Raw genomic sequence first — 17,592 nt, 5'->3', positions numbered from 1 at the left:
GGAGTATAAGAGATGAAGAATTTTGCTTGGTAAAGCTATGAATAAAGTTGTGAAGAAATAAAGTCCTAGCATATCTTTTCATAAAGTCAGCATGCAAGAGTAAGCTTGTTTCGTTTATTTTACTGCCTTAGGGCTGCTTGACAGAAAAACTTTATCTGCTTTGAATTCAATTAGTCAAGGATGGGCACATGCTTGGTGGTTCATGGTTTCTATCACAAAGTAAAGCAAATAACTTGCAATATCTAATTCTGGAGAACACTTCTTTGGTGGTTTTCAGTTTGGAAATCACAGAATCACAGAATCACAGAATCGTAGGGGTTGGAAGGGACCTCCAGAGATCATCGAGTCCAACCCCCCTGCCAAAGCAGGATCCCTACACCAGGTCGCACAGGTAGGCGTCCAGGCGGGTCTTGAATATCTCCAGAGAAGGAGACTCCACAACCTCCCTGGGCAGCCTGTTCCAGTGCTCCGTCACCCTCACTGTAAAGAAGTTCTTGCGCACATTGGTGCGGAACTTCCTATGCTCCAGCTTCTGGCCATTTCCCCTTGTCCTGTCTCCGCACACTGCTGAAAAGAGTCTGGCCTCGCCACTTTGCCCCCCACACCTTAGATATTTATAGACCTGGATCAGGTCCCCTCTCAGTCTTCTCTTCTCAAGGCTAAACAGACCCAGCTCACTTAGCCTTTCCTCATAGGGGAGATGCTCCAGGCCCTTCACCATCTTTGTGGCTCTCCGCTGGACTCTTTCCAAGAGATCCCTGTCTTTTTTGTACTGGGGAGCCCAGAACTGGACACAGTACTCCAGATGAGGCCTTACCAGGGCAGAGTAGAGGGGGAGGATTCTTTTTTTTAAAAGATTCTTTTTTTTAAGTGCTTGCATTCAGTACCTATGATATATTTTAGGCTGAAGATGCTTCAGTTTATCTGTAGTCTTTTGCTGAAAATGTTTCAATATATGCTGTTTTACAAGCTTAATTATTTCTTCATATAGATAATGAACAATGAAATGATTTTCAGGATTGACTATTTGAGAATGGAGTAAATGAATGCTTGTATGGCTGTTTTTTTCACAGGCAATGAAATTATTGATATGCCTTGATACTTTTTGGATTTTTATTTGATCATTTTTTAAAGCTGATTTCTTTAAACCTTTGTTTTTTGTTTAATTTCATTAGACTCTGGGATGGTTCATGTGGCAAAGAAACAACATCTAATGTCAAAGAGCAGCGTCTAGTGTTTCAGTCAGTTCTACAGAAATGGCTATGTTAGATTGTATTCTTCTGGCACAATCTGCCTTCATTTAGACTGTATCTGAAGTTTTTAGATGAAAAAGAGAGCCTGGGCATGCCTCCTGTGCTTGTGTATGGTGTATGAGTTACTTCTGAATGTTTGCTAAGGGTGATAGTGGTTGCGAATTAACAAACGCGATAACTTTTGCTTTTTTTGAAAAGTCCTCAGTTGTGAATAGTACATGTTACCTTTACAGATAGGGCAAACGATTTCATTTTACCTCTTCTGAGCCTTTAAGATAATCTAATTTGATCTATATCCTTAAAGACATAAGCCTTTATTTAAACACCATTGGCATTTTTATTTTCTTCCTATGATAGAAAGTTTATTTGTAGTTGCGTATGTGGTATGTGTGCAGTATTAGAATCTTTAAAGACACCTGCAATTCATTCTTCATTCTGGTTTTTAGCATCTCTGCGCTGCAGTACAGTTTGCAATAAATACTCTTTTTACACAGGTGTCTATACTTGAGATTGCACTTTCTGTGTAGATTCATTTCTGTACAGAGAGATAATGAGGCACTGAAGCAAAGTAGTAGAAAGCGAAGTGGGAGGGAAAGAATTCAGGGACCATAGGACTGTTGGATGAAGAGTACCATGAGGTAGTGGAAGTGGTGGCCATAAACAATGCAGCTTCCTGAGCTGCAGGAGCACCAAACTCACTTGTCCTCCTACCGCAGCACAAACATCTTCCTTTTAGAGTCGTGAGTGATTTTGGGAAAAGATAGATACTAATTAAAATAGAAGACCGTATCTGTTACATGTCATCTATTTTTAGTTTAGAAAAATATGTTCATCTTCCTATTTGATGTCTTGGAAAACAGTGAAGACTATTACAACTAACATATGAATATCAGCTTGACTTTTGTGTGTTGGCGCAGAGCCAGTTTTAAGAGGTTTTTAATGAAGTTGCCAATTACATTAAGTTCTCTTTGTAAGGGAGGTTATTCACGTGAATAAGAGGGTATAGGACCAAGGCTTAGTATTTTTTTTTACAAACATCCAAGACCTTCCTGAAGAGATCAGCTGGCAGGACTAACAGACACAATACCTCCAGTTTAAGTGTTTTAACAGTTATGTAAGTACTGTAGCTGAAGATATTTGATAATTGATGACATTTAGTAAATACAAAATTGTATTTTATTTTCAGGCAACACAAATTAGTAGGTGTACAACATTCTTTGTTTTAACTGGGCTGCAAACATCAGTGCAACAGGGTGGATGAGTTTAACATTACTATTATTTTTTGTTGTTGTAGGCTGGATTCCCAAACATTTAAAATTCATTGGAATGTAGGTTTCATTTATTTAGCCCTAAAATTGTAATGTTAAGAGAGAAAGACACTTGAAGATAAGGACAGTGTCTTTGCATAGAGCCTATCATGGCAGAGAGTAACTATATGCACTAACAATGCAGACAATAATAGTTGACAGTCTTTTTTTTTTCCTGTATCTTTTTATATTACTGTTATTTCACTGGCAGTTATTGAAAATAGGACATGTTACCATGTAAAAAATTGCTTTTCATATGTAAGAAGCTCAAACATTGAACTATACTCATTTAGAAATTCAAATAAGAAAAATGCAAGGAATCTTAACAATATTTTGCAGTGTTTGTACTCTACAGCATATGCTTGTGGTTGATTTATCAATTAAAATCTGTAGCCAAAAAGCAGAGCAGGTCAAATATCTATGTTATAGCAGAGAAATTATAGTAACATACACTAAAATAATAATCATGATGAATCATGATGCTTCATTGGTTCCGACTTCATTATACTGCTGCTTAACAGTGTTTTCTGTCCAGAAATATGTGTATTTATCCTTTCTTGCAGTTCACATAAAATATGATCAATATTTAGCAACTGATTTAAAATCTCCATAGTGTTTCTTAGGCAACAGGATGCTTTAGTCTTTTTTTAAAAAGGCACACAATCACATAGTTTTTAAAATATACTTTACAAATGGAATTAAGGTGTAATATCCCACAAGCTTTTCAAAAATACTAGTTGATTTTTACGAGAAATGTCTCTATCATTCTCATTCTTGGATATTCATGGTAATTTTTTCATGGTATCTATTTGCGCTATGGATTCAGTGCAATATAGGCAAAACTGTGAGGTTCTATTCTAGTCCTCTAAAATTATCGTCTGAGTAAGATGCTATTACAAAACCTGCAGAAGATAGTAAATAGGGAAAGGAAAAATATAGGTTAGGTGCTGAGGAGGAAAGAATCAGCTTGATTCTCAAATTCAGGAATTTATATTCAGGGATAGCAATTTGATAAGACACATTATAACATGATTTTAATCACTTTTCAGACTAAGGAGGTATTAAATTTTCAAATACAAGTCACTATGACCTAATTACATGAAATTAGAAGGAAAACATAAACTACATCTAAAGTGATAAGGATATTTAATTACACAGCTCTTGCTTTGTATGCAGAAGTTTGGACTCCTGGTGATTCTTCTGATTTATATTCTTAATTCTTTTACTTTTCCATTCATCAACTTATTTTTAAAACATTTAAAACTCAACCTGTCAGTTTCCTGTCAATAGAGGCAGGTTGCAAAGACATCTATTATTCCCCCTTCCAAAGTTATTTTAAACACAGTAGGTTTCTTGAAAGATATAAAACATTTCACACTTGCTGGCTAGGGCTCTAATATTTTCTTATAACTTCAGCCTTTACTGAATTAAATACAGCTTTAGAGTGGACAAATTACCTTTGCATCCCCGGATACTTTCTGCAGTAATTTCCATTGATTGGAGTGCATGTGCTTGTGAGAACAGAGATGATCAACTGCGCTGAGTCAACAAGACACTCATTATTCTAGCAGATGCTTTTATTTTCAGATAGCAAGAGGAGCTTTATGGACCATTGTTTTCTTTTCTCTCCCCAAAGGATTTTCCAATGTACTTGCAGTTCCAGAAATGGATGCTCTTAAATGTTCAAAGAAATTCCTGACAAGAGCTGAGGAAATATAAGCTATGCTCCACAGACACGTTCTTTATGTATGTACTGAACTTTAAGCATTTGTTTTAAGAAGTTATTCTTAGGGGAAAACAAACAAACCAACCAAGAAACCTTCTTCTCTGACCATTAAAAAAATACAGTATCTAATTGTTGATGTTATTCTTTCTTCCTGAAAGAGATGACAGTTGCACTCACTATTTTTCATCTCTCCCACTATGGGCACAAATCACATCAAGTGTATGAGTACCATCCCAGACAGGTTCTTTTTGTGCTTTCCCTATGTTTACCCTTAACAAACAGTGATCTTTTTCCCACAGATATATTATTCCCTTTCACGAAGTGTTTGTTACAAACTGACTGTTAATTTATCAAGTATATGTAATGGATGCTGCATATTTCAGCTGTAACCTAACTTCTCACGGTTGCGTTTCTTCATTCACGTCTTTAGAAGGCCATTGCCAAAATTTATCAAAAGCCTTTTAGTCCTGCCAATTGAGAAATATACACCTCTGGTATTTTGTACTTCTGGTTGTAGCTAAAGTAAAAAGCACAGAATGAGCGTACTTTTAAAAGCAGACTGTGTCTTGGTGAATGCTAAAAAGCAAACAAACACATAGATTTAAAAAGGCATTGATTGAGACAAAAAAGAAAATTTTAAGCACCTATTCCACTTTTCCATTCAGTAGAACATTTTTACTTTGTCACATATAAGCTTCTAAATGCTTACTCATGGTTCTTACTATCCTGGATTAAATTCAGTTTTCTTAGTACAAGCATGAGAAATTCCATCACATAGAGACAGAGACAAAGCTAGATTTCCACATCTGTTAGAAGATTTGTAGAAGTCATTGGAGCTGTAGTACTATGTAGTTATACAGTACTGACTGTAGTCAGAATTGTCAGACTACTAAATGTTGGTACGCTGATGGCATTTAAAAAAAAAAAAAAAGGTTTTTTTCTGATCTTTATTCATCAAACAGATCAGCCAGTTATGGATGAGTATAACAGCAGAGGAATGTTTAACAGCTCCAGTTTTGCAAACTAGCTAAACCATTTGTTCTTATCACTGTTGAGCTTGTAAGCAAGCGGGTGTGATATAACATTTGTTGGAAATGGAGGCAAGTTCAGAATAGCAGCATGAAAAATACCTTTCAGAATGTTTAACCAGATAGTAGAAAAGAGCTCTGTCTTCTTAACCAGTGAGAAGGATCTTCTGGGTTTATGTAGTCCCTTACCACAAATATGAATGGCATTTTTTCTTACACTCCTGTGTTTTTTTGACTGCTTGTGAGAGATGAGAAAATAGTTACAATTATTTTTTTCTACTTGAAATTTGAGAAATTTGAGGGCTTTTTCCTTGTACCTGATGCAGATATACGTATGAAGCAGTGCCTAGCAGCAGAGCAGTGATTGCATAGCACCACACAGAGGGCAAGTATATTCCCATTTCTTTTTCATGCATCGTTAAGCACTCAGAGCAGTGATTTTGCATATCCTTTAGGTAATCAAGGTGTACAGAGAGAAAGTAAGACAGAGGGAAAGAAAAAAAAAAAGGGGGAAGAGACAAAGGAGGGAAGGCAGGCAAGCTAGCAAGGAAAGGAAAGAAGCTTCAGCACGTAAAGTAACTGTTGGAACATTGAGTAGCAGTGACACTGTCAGTCTCTGGCACTCACGTCAAGATGCCGTGTATCCTCAAGACATAATTTGTGTGCCTTTTAATGCAGGGGGGACAGAAAACAGCAGCATACAATTACATTCAATTCTTGGTAATTCCAGCTCCTGCCAGTATAGGATGGGATTTCTGTGACAGTGAAAAGCTACTGGAGGAAGGAACACAGTCAGGTCTGGAGCAGCCTTTCATGACCCTAAAAGTGAGAAGAATTGGCTGGGGAAAGGTTAAAGCACAGTATCCCCATTTCTTGCAATAATCTGACTTGAAAACTCATTGTAAATTCCCCCTGTAAAGTTCAGGTATTTTCTAATAGGGAAATGCTGTATATACTGTCAGTAGCATAGTCATCAAGCACAAACATCCTTTGGACTGAGCAGATCATGGCAAAGTACAGAAAAATACAATTGAGGTACTGCTACTTTGACCACTGATATTTTTAATTGTCACTGTGTTTTGTATTATACTTCAGAAAGAATCCTTGAAGCTAAGCTTCCATTTCTCCTATATTTCTCTAGCTCTTTTATATTTCTGTATGAATAGTGAAGTCTAATAAATATTTCTAATGTCTAACAAATATTATCATTCATTTTCTCATAAATCCACTATGATCTCTACAGATTATGGTCGCATTAGTCCCCTCAGTGCAACACTACGTGCTTCTTAGCTTTTTATAACATAAATTATAGCTATGATAGCTTAGAAGTAACAAGACAACTTGGAAGTAAAAAAAAAAAAAAAACAAAACCTAGAAGAAACTGGAAACACAAGTAGAGAGTCTGTTCACTGTAGAGATGGCAAATTCAGTAGTAATGAATGCCAGAATCACAGGATGGCTGAGGTTGGAAACTTCTGTGTCCATCAGACCCAACCTCTGCTCACACAGAGACACCCAAAGCAGGTGGCAAAATGGCTCCTGAAGATCTCCCAGGAGGAGACTCTACAACCTCTAAGCAATCATGCTAGCATTCCACCACCTGTGCAGGTAAAAAGCTTTTCCTTATGTTTGCAAAGAACTTCCTCTGTTTCATTTTCTGCCCATTGTAAGCGTGACTCACCCAGACATTCAGGAGATGTAGATGACGAACACCTTCATGCTTTAGGCACTCTTACAGAAAGAACATTTCAGATCCCCTGTATGTGTTATCCTGGTTTCAGCTGGGACAGGTAATAGCACACATATGTTTGGGTAGTTCCTGAGCAATAGGCATACACCTGAGGCAGGGCTGCTGCCATGATGGAAGGCAGCAAAGGGTGAGGCAGGGCCAGCACAGGTGGCCTGAATTGGGGGGCTGTTCCATACCGTGTAATACCAGGTGGAAGGTCATAAAGCTGTGGGAAGTTGCCTGGAGGCCTTCTATGTTGTTTGGGGGAGGACTGCTGGCTGGTTGGTGTGTGGTGAGTAATTGTATTGTAGATTTATATATATGTAGTTATCAGTGTGTTTTTGTTTTTCTTTTCTTACTAAGTAGCTTTTATCTTATCCTACAAAATTCTATTTTGTTTCTAATTCTTTCCCTTATCCTGTACTGGGGGAGTGTGCTGAAGGCTGTGTAGTGCTGAGCTGCTGCTAGGTTGACCCACAAGATGTGGGTAAAGGATCATGTGCTGTAGAACAAGTGGCTGAATTTGGTTAGTGACATTCTAAGTGACTGCCTATAGAATAGAATATTCTAGATAATAATTCCTTACCATTATCTGGAAATTTAATCTCTGTAGGATAAAATGCGTTGGCTCTAGCAAGGACTGAATTTCAAGAGTTCTATATGTACAACTAGAAAATGATTACTTCTGCTATCTGTTAGGACTAGTGGATCAAATATTGAATGCTAAATGATACGAGAATACTTCAGGGAAAAGCGATCAGAGTACAGTAACATCTTGGTGGTTCAACCACAAATCAGGCAGGAGAGTGATATAAACTCAAAATTTATAGTTTGGTTTAAGCAGGATTGGGACCTCAACCTAGTTCTCTCTGGGGTTTAACTGTAGGTTCTGTCTTTCATCTTTAATATCTTACCTTGTTTATGACCCCTAAATACAAAAGGAGATTAAGAGTGTTCCTTTCCCCTTGCCTTTTTCTGCATACTGTGCTTAAATATCTCCCTGCAATTAATAAGGAATCTCATTTAAGTCAGGTGTGCAAACTCTGCTAGGCAGGGGGCAATGAAATGTTGTGGTTTCTGGTTACTTAGCATTTTTGACCTTCCTGTTTGATTTGGTTCTGCCTTTTGGTATGTCACTATCTGAAGATGATCACAATCACAGATAGTCAGGAATTGGAAGGGACCTTGTAAGATTCTCCCTTCACCTTTTTTTGAGTACATGGTGCTGAAACATTTCCTGTATCTTAAAACCTTCAAGCTCTTATCAGCCTTCCCTATACCAGGCTCTGATACCAGCTCTGACTTTATGAACAAAGCATTTGGTGTGTGAAGTGTGTGCCTTACTCAGTCTGCTTAATATGCAGAAGGGTATAACATTGGAGTAATATTCATGAATTGATCATGTATATGTGTAAACTTCTTCATAGATGTGTATAATCAATGAATATACTGGTGTTATAATTAAGAAACATACAAGAGAGTTTGTCTGAGCAGGTTATTACACACGAAAGAACGGATGGAGGGCTTACCCTTGTCCTGGGCTCATTAGAAAACTCCAAAAGGAGGGATCTCCAGAAAGAGATCCTTCCCCACTGGTAGTCAGCTCTTAAATGGGGTCTAGGAGAGGTGGAGCCAAGATCCACCCCTTCTGGCAGCACAGGTGAATTGCCTTTGCCTCAGGTGATCAATCATAGTGTTCAGGCTGTGATTCAGCAGTTCCCATACAACTTCCCTTTACAAGATATTACCTTTAGAACTGAGTTCTTGCTCCCAGTGTATCTTGTGGAAACACAATAAAGGAGCACACTACAGTATCTTATCTGATTGCCTCTTAAAAAGCTTTATCTTTTGCTGACTCTGAAGGTGTAGTTTCTAAGAGCAAATGACGTGGAAGGATTTTGTAGATTATCAGAACCAGTACCTAAATATCAGATTAAATCTATCAAATAATATCTTTATTAAACATCTACTGACTTTCTCTAGTTTCTCCATTCTCCTCACCAAAAGAGCAATTATTATTTAAAGCTTTTTTCTTGTAAATGCTATCAAGTAGAAATGCTGATATGCCACTGCTGACTAGGAATTCTCAGAAGATTGCCCTCCCCAGTCTTTCAACCTTTTCCAGGATCACAATTATCCTACCCTTTCCTTGCCACCATTTAATATTTTGAAGATAAATATGTCATAATCACAAATGTGAAATTGGCTTTACCAGCTGAGATGCAGTGATCATAGAAAAAGATTATGGCTTTTATTCTGCCTCAACAGTGTATCATGTAGTCTGGATTTAAGTAAAGGACCTATGCATTGATGAGGGCATGAGTGCAAGGTGAAAAAGGTAGAAAAAAGGGCTATTTAATTTGTTTTGGCTGAAGATGGTGCTTTAAATTATTTAATATAATCCAGATTGTCTAGGTGCTAGTAGAAACAAATGAAAGATGGTAAGGAAAGCTTCCTAATACTTCAGCTCAGATTAAACCATGCAAGAAACATTTTCTTCCTCTGAATATGGCTATATCAGAGAGATAAAATAGGGGGTGGAAACAGCTTAGAATACAAATATTTGGGGACAAATGGTGCTTCTTCTGTGGAAATGTTTTTATGGAATTCAATGTGTAGCAATCTGAAGCAATTTTGTTGTTTTTTGGGTTGTATGTTAGATTATGAATAAGTAACTGTAATTCACAGGGATCTGAATATTTGAGCCTACCTAAATCTATTAGCAAGAATCTACTGATTCAATAGGTCAAGGTCAATTTCTTGAACCCAGTAGCCACCACGGACACTACCTATAACTGAATCTATAATACTGAGAAATGAGCTGTAATATCTAGACTTAAGAGTAAGCCCTCTTTCTAATGCAAACATTTAATGTACTTTGTACTTTAGTTTTAATCTCCTTTGGTAAACATCATATATGCAATCATGGAAGCCAGTCTAGTGGTGGTTTTTGCTTTTCTGAAATCTTGCTCTATTATCTTTACTATTAAGGAGTCATGTTATAGTAATATCTATAGGAACTGTTTTTGTTGTGTTTTCTTCAGCATGTGAAATGCAGAATATGCCAGACCTCTGTGTGGAAAAATGGCTTTGGGCTGATTTTGAAAACTAAATTAAGGAAAACAAATATAGATGAATTATTTTGTAAAGTACTCTAAAAGTGCAGTGGTTTTTGGAAGACTTTTTTTTTTCTTCAAGTAATCAGACTGTATATTTAGCATGTAACATATCTGTACCCTGTGTCTGTATTATTTTAATGTGAGAGAGAAATTTTGATGAAGAACCAAGATCACATCCAATATTTAATTTTGCAGTCTGTATAGAAGTTTCAGTACAATAAAAATAATTATTTCTTTTTCTTTCGATGATGTTATCCTATCAGGTGTTTAAGTTCAGCAATGAAAAGGTACTTTACAGTACTTAAAGGATGGGAAATGTTGTCAGGACTTCGATGGAAAAGGGACGGAAATATTCAGTAGGTGGCAGTCTTTGAATGTTTTCGGTACAAAAATCTCATCTTAAGTTGCTTCTGAATGCTGTTGTCTTTGAGAAGGACCTTAGAATAAAGAGGTGCCCTCAAGTGGTGTCATACATTGTATGGGCTGATTTAGAAGACCAGTGCTTGCCCTAACCATTTTCTGTGTCAGGAAATGATATTCTATTGGCTTTCGTTTCTTCAGTTATGTCAACTCAGTATCATTCCTCTTCCAAAATCTAGAGAGTTAAGTGCTCTTTGAAACAATGGCATCCTCTCAGTGCAGTTACTGCCATTAATTTGAGCACATATATGTCCTCTGACATTGCAACATTGTATTCACAAGGCTATTTACTGTCTGTATTATCATGGAATCCTAAAGTGAGCAGATTAAAAAGCAAAGTATTATTTTGTCTGGATAAGAGTTCTACAACCTTATTTGACTTTCTTCAGCAAAAAACAAACAAAAAGGTTATTACCCTCAAAGTTATTAGTCAAAGTAGTGATCTGACATCTTAAAAGATAAGAAATGCTTCTTCTGGTGTCTAAGAGAAAATTAGGTTCTTTCATAGGACCCAAACACTTGATCAATTGTTTATGCTTATTAAAAATAAACAAAAAAACCCAACAAGATGTAAAAGACAGTATCAGTATGAAGGCACGATATCTGGGACTGGCCAAATCTGGCACACCAGTCTTTGGTATCTTCAGTGCCAGTAGATGTGTGTTCTTATAGGTGAAGAAGTGCATTCATAAATCTTTGAAATGTTATTACTTAAGTTCTGCGGTCTTCTATCTGCTCATCTCTTTTGTATTGAATTACATGTGTTTCTCTCTCCAAAGCTGGGATGCTTATTTTCAACACTCAGTAATTTAGTTAATCATATTTGTAGTCATTAATGAAAAATCTTTGCTTCATAATAACATTTCATTGGCAATATGTTATATTTCTATTCTCCCTCCCTCAATATACAAATGAAGAAATACTTTTTATTATATTCTAATTTTGTTTATATCTGTATGTGTATGTATATAAAAAAAAAATTAATCTATTACATTTATATTAAAGAATTGTGAATACATAGAATGTGCTTTTGATAAATGAGTTGAGAAGAAAAATAGGAACCATGGAAACAGAATTGAAAATATGTCTATCTTTTGTGTGATTCAGCTCTCTAACTTTATATGTCACATTTTTACCCACAATGTTGTTTTTGTTGATTCACATTTTAAATAGCAGATTTAACATCAATTGTTTTTGCAAAATAATTTACACATGCTTTTACTTTTCATATATTTTTCAGTAATGAAAGACGCAAGAAACATGCATTTTTATTGCTGTGATGGGTACTGGGATAAGTTATGGCCCAATGGAAGAATGGATAAACAGATCAGAAAATTCATGAAATGTCAGTATACAGCATAATCAAATTTTCAGAATGGCTCTTATGTACCTCTCAATTTAGCTCTCCTTGCAGCATGCAGCACTCAAAGGCTGAATATGCCTATCTAGTATGCTTATCCATGAAAAAAAGCCTTTGCAGATTTGCCTCATTCCTTTATGCTAATCGTACCATAGCCTATCTAAACTATGACTCCTAATAGCGCTAAAGAGAGAATGAGGTTCACTATGCACTCCTCTTCTTCCGTGAGCACTGACATAATGTGTCTATTGAAGAGTACTCTTTCCCTAATACATGAATTATAAGGGTAATCCTCATTTAGTTTAATTTGAAATTATTTTGTGGTTATATCTAATATACAGTCTAAATAATTTTACAGAATCAGTATGGTTAGAAGTGATCTACTCTTCCTTCTCTTAGAAGGTTTGTATTATATTAAGTAACTTGCAGCACTAAGATCTTTTTTCCCCCCCTTATATTCACATTCAGTATAGAAGAAGGATTACAATGAAGTGAGTAAATGTAGGAGCTGGGTCAGATTTTTTACTTCTAGTAGATGTTACACAAGCAAGAAAGGGTATCACTTGATCTTCTGCCACAATTTCTAAGTGGAAGAACAAGAGTAATTTTTTTTTTAAAGTAAATGCATTAATATACACTCCATGGTCTGTGAGGCATTGAGCAAAAATAGCTGTTCTCATACTGTAAGAATTCAGTGTTAATTACCTGTAGTGCCTTTCTATCCTCTTTTTACAAAGAGCTTAGATAATATCTTGGCATTCCCTGGAATACAGAACATACAGAGAATACAGAAGGCAAGTTTCTAAGGTCTGCTTCATATAATGCTGTGCAGCCTTCACTGACTGCTGATTAGATTTTGGATAGAGGTTAAGATGCTGGTCTTGACCTGTGGAAACCTTTATGATTTAGAGACTGGTTTCAAAGTTAATCATGTGTTGTTGGCACAGCTGGAGTTAATTTCCAATCTTAAGAAAGAAAAAATTTGTGGCAGATTTTTTTTAAAAATTATCATTACTAATTGGAGGTTATGGGGAAGTTTTTGTCTTCTCAGGAATTTGTCCTCTGAATCACTTGGAATTGGAACCTCTTGAACTCAGGTATACCTTTTTTTTTTATCATTCAATGTTTTGATAGAGGACTTGTAATCAGTTCTTCAATAAGTGTGTCAGTATGCCTAATAGAGTGATGCTTTATTTTCCTTGTATGCAAGACTGGGATGTTCAGCAAGGATTCAGTATGTATATTATGGTTCCTCATCTTGAATTTAAACTTATTAGCCTGGGATATGTAAAGAACAAATTATTCTTGTGGATAGTCCTGTATTTCTTTCTATTATTCCAGGCTTTAAGGGAGCAGCTGTCATGTGAAGCTGTTGTTATGAGTTGGTAAAGTGTGACTGCCACATGAGAGATTTCTGTATTGAGTAGACTGAAGAAAGTATTTCAAATATGATTCAGGTTTGATTACTTCTACTGACAGACTTGATATTCATAATGTTCATTTGTAAGTCTGAAGGTGAAGTATGATAACCAGGACAAGAAATTGGACAGCTGGTGTCATTACTTGAAGTTCAGTTGCAGGATTTGGTATAGTGGAGAAACAAAGGTTGGGTGGGCCTCCTGGGAGGAAGAGGTTAAGTGGGAGTCCTAGGTTCTAATCGGTGAATCTTCTGGACCTGTCAAAGAGTTTCATTTGCTTAAATTAGTGAAGTTGATGGTATCAACTGTTAGAGACTGTAATGATTATTGGAGGGGTTTGACCACAGAAAGGAAAGGTGGTCCAATAAGAAAGGGGATTTCAGTGGTCAAAATAGAGATGATGGCAGAAAGTGGCTGACTTAGTAATAGCATTCCCACAAAATGTTTGTTAGACTGATGCTCAATTTATCTGGAGGTATGATTTGACTTGACCTTTTTGAGGGTTTAATTGTATATAAATAATTTTCATTTTCAGCAGTTATTCCTAGCAGTCTATGAAGAACCTCAAAGATAAAGTGTAGCTAGATATCTTATGACTTCTGCTGTTTGGGTGCTTTCTGCCCACTCCTTTCACAAGCATTTCCCTGTGGCAAGCAGCTCCTGAAAGCTGGTAAAAGGCTTTGAACTGTTTTACAAAATGCAGTTGGCAGAAGAAAAGCACTTTCCATCAAGAAAGCTGGAGCACGGTGTTTTCCCAGCTGCTCTGAGATGCCATATGTTTGCTGCATGGCTACTACTGCTACTTCTTACTTTTTCAGGAGTATTTACAGACACAACCCTCTGTGGTGATACTTTTGTGAGGATAAGCAAACTGCTAGTATGGGGCTGTATGTCACTGTGGTAAATACCAGGGTCAGCCCTATCAAAGTAGCTGACACAAGGAATGTTCCATGAGGAACATGGAGGTCAAGATAATTGGTATTCTCATCTCATGTGATGCTTTCTGTAAGACTTTAAGAGCAAGACTCACAAGTCTTTCTGACTTGGTGAGTACAACAATTGATATTTAGTTGGTAGGGATACTATAATGATGTTCTCCTGATGGCATTTTAGATATGACTTTTTCAATTTCCATTAACAATAACAATAAACTCAGGTGGCTTATGACCAACTGAATGTTCCTCCCCCATGTTTTCAGATTTTACTGTGATCCCTATTTGTCAGGGATTTAAATGAATTCTCCCCAAGGTGAAAAGTAACTGTATGCCGTGTAGTAGTCACTGCAATAAGCAGGAAGTAAAAAATCGGAATGGGGGATAAGGCACTAATAAATACATGGTGTTTTATACAGTGCAATACAAAGAAGTCAGGTGGTATATTACAGTTAGAAATTTTGCAGTCAGTGAAAGGGGTAAAAACAGTAGTACATAGATTAAGTAATGGGAGAGGTATTTATGGGGAGGGAAATTGGTCAAGGTTTACAGTTACAAAGCTCTGGTTTTCAGAATGACACTGCCGAGGAGCCTGCATCCATTCTGTACCTCTACAAAGCGTCAGCATTGCATAAAGCATATTACTCATTTACTGCCTTGGCTGCAGTTACAGTCAGGAGCTGGGATCCTGATGAAGTGCAGCAGTAGGTCTTTGATCTGATTCCTACAGAGTTGTCTAACATGATCACAAGAAGATCTTGATGAATCAGTGCAGAGTCAAATGTGCAAAACCAGGATTGTACTGACCACTGAACAAATCCCACCTCCCTCATAATGTGGATTAACCAGTTTTCAGAGTGGAGAGCAGTTAAGAAACTGACAGACACTGCAAACTGTGGCATTTTCCTGGTAGTGTCACCTCACTAAGGTAGTCTGTGCAGATTACTAGCTACAACTGTTGTGCAGGGGATATGTTGTCAACTCAATGTGACCAGAGCTATGAAGGATGACAAGGAAATGTGGAGTCCCTCCTGAGTTAGTCTAACAGTATTCTCATTATTACCCGGTATTTTGCATAATAAAAATAACGGTCAAATTTCAGTGTGAAGACTTCAGTGGAATTTCAGCTTATGCTGAACTCTAAATTTTTATAGGAGAATGAGATAAAAGGCTGTCAGTAACAAAGAGAGGTAGAAATGTTTTTCTCCATTTGATAGCAGGGATATCTTTGTAGATGGGACTGATGTGAAAAAGGACTTGCAATCTTTCTCTTTAAATACGTGATATGGTTATATGGCTTCATTGGGACTGATCAGGTCACAGCTGTATCTCTCTTATAGGATGACAGAACCCTCATCATTTTCCAGGTCTGTTGTATTATGGAGTTCAGAACTGGATGCAGTAGTTCAGGTATGCTATAGGCATATAACTGCTTGACTACATGTGTGATCACAAAATTGCAGGCTGCAGTATATTCATACCTCAGATTCTGTCATTTGGCTTGTGAGTGTCTGAGATAATGTTCATGTAGACTTAAATCATAAAAATGTGGATTTAGTCTTTTTCCTTATTATACATATTTACAGATTGAAAAAAGCCCCTTAGGCATTCGATTGAAATATGTAAAATCTAAGATGATGTTGAGAGAGATCCACGCCTACCAGAAAGATTCACAATACAGATGTATCTAGACTCTTTATCTGTCTGGTTTTTGAATGGTTAACACTTGAAGCGCATGTCATGGTTTTCCATTGCAACCACACAATACTGAAACATTGAAAACCCAGTGCTAGCACATGCTGACTACATATAACTAAAAACCAGAACATAACCAAACATGTTGAATAATTAGCATTAAATAAGGCTTTCTTACCCAGATGAAAATCTTCCTAAATTGTCTATAAAATCTTTATATGCAAATCATCTTTTAAGTCATTATCTTTTAAGTCAGTTTGTGGGAACATATAGGGTAGTAGGAGCTGTTTTAACATTAGAGTATAATAAACTAGAACTGCATATTGTCCTTCAGGCCTTTAAGGGATGCAGAAAGAGTTTCAGTGAAATACTTAAAATTTCAAGTCCCCCAGACTGTGCAAACTTCACAAGCATTTTAAACATCCTGAAACCAACACATTTTGAGCACATGCAAATAGAAAGTGGCAGGGGACCACCTTCTCCAAACTATGTCTGACTGTCAGAAGATTACAATGGCAAACTGTTCATATACAAATTAAGGCACTAATTTCTTATGAAGAGCCTTGTAAGCAGGACTTTATACTCAAGAAAATGGGCTTTACCTTGTCTATTTGACAAGGTATAGTATTAAAAACTACAGTAAATACTGTTAGAGTTGTAGTCTTTGGGGGCTTGTTTCTGAAATGAATCTCTTGAGTATATAAAAAAAAAAAACATTACTCTTTTTGTACCTAGCTGCTTTTGATTTATTTTCTCAGCTTAAGCATTAAATCTATCATATTTTTACCCACTTACATGAGTGCTAGGTTGATTTAAGCCTACTGTTACTATCAGAGTGATTGTGAAGAATCTTCTCCCTGTGCTTCTCTCACCTCTTGGTCTCTATGCTGGAAGAAAATTGATTGAACATAGAAGGAAGTATACAATAAACCTTAAATAAATGAAGTAAGTCTACACATACTGAATGAGCAAAAGATACATAAATTCTACTGAACTAGAATTTCAAGGAACTGTTTTTTTTTTTTCCTATGGTTTGGTGGATTTTTGTGCTTTTTTTTTTTAAGGAATCTATGTTTTAAAATTTCATTGACATTTTATTTTCATTAAAACTAATCGTGCATAATATTTTTGCTTTTATACTGTAGTTGCTGATGTGTTCTCTAGCAGCACTATCTATGTAGATATATCCATAATCTGATGTTTCTTTTGTCAAAATATACCTTCAATTTTGTTGCATTTACCTTCAATTATCATACAGAGGTCCCTTCTTTCTTCCGAGGCATTACATTCAGGGCATTACATTTTAGCCCATTGGAACCGACTGCACAAGGAATTGTTGGAGTTCCCCGTCTTGGAATGTATTTAAGAGACATTTGGACATGGCACTCAGGGACATGGAGTGGCAGCAAGACTCAGTAGGTCAAGTTGGTGACTGGACTCTGACTGGCAGAACACAGAGGGTTGTCATTGGCGGTGCAGAGTCTGGTTGGAGACCTGTAACCAGCAGTGTCCCCCAGGGGTCGGTGCTGGGTCCAGTCTTGTTCAACATCTTCATCAATGACCTTGATGAGGGGATAGTGGCCACCCTCAGCAAGTTTGCTGATG

General features: G+C 36.7%; 1 protein-coding gene across 1 annotated transcript in view; it reads left to right on the top strand.

The window, feature by feature from the left end:
• Positions 1 to 7,303: 7,303 nt before the first annotated feature.
• Positions 7,304 to 17,592, top strand: part of LOC116232731 (interleukin-1 receptor accessory protein-like 1) — a 404,054-nt gene continuing 393,765 nt past the window's right edge. The window contains exon 1 of the mRNA XM_090141906.1: positions 7,304 to 7,335. The gene's annotated coding sequence lies outside the window, so the exon portion shown is untranslated. The remainder of the gene's footprint in view (positions 7,336 to 17,592) is intronic.

Source organism: Phasianus colchicus, chromosome 1, assembly GCF_987193195.1.
Source record: "Phasianus colchicus chromosome 1, bPhaCol1.hap1.1, whole genome shotgun sequence".
Lineage (NCBI taxonomy): Eukaryota > Metazoa > Chordata > Aves > Galliformes > Phasianidae > Phasianus > Phasianus colchicus.
The sequence above is the reverse complement of the archived record's forward strand: the minus strand, read 5'-3'. Positions and strand labels throughout refer to the sequence as shown.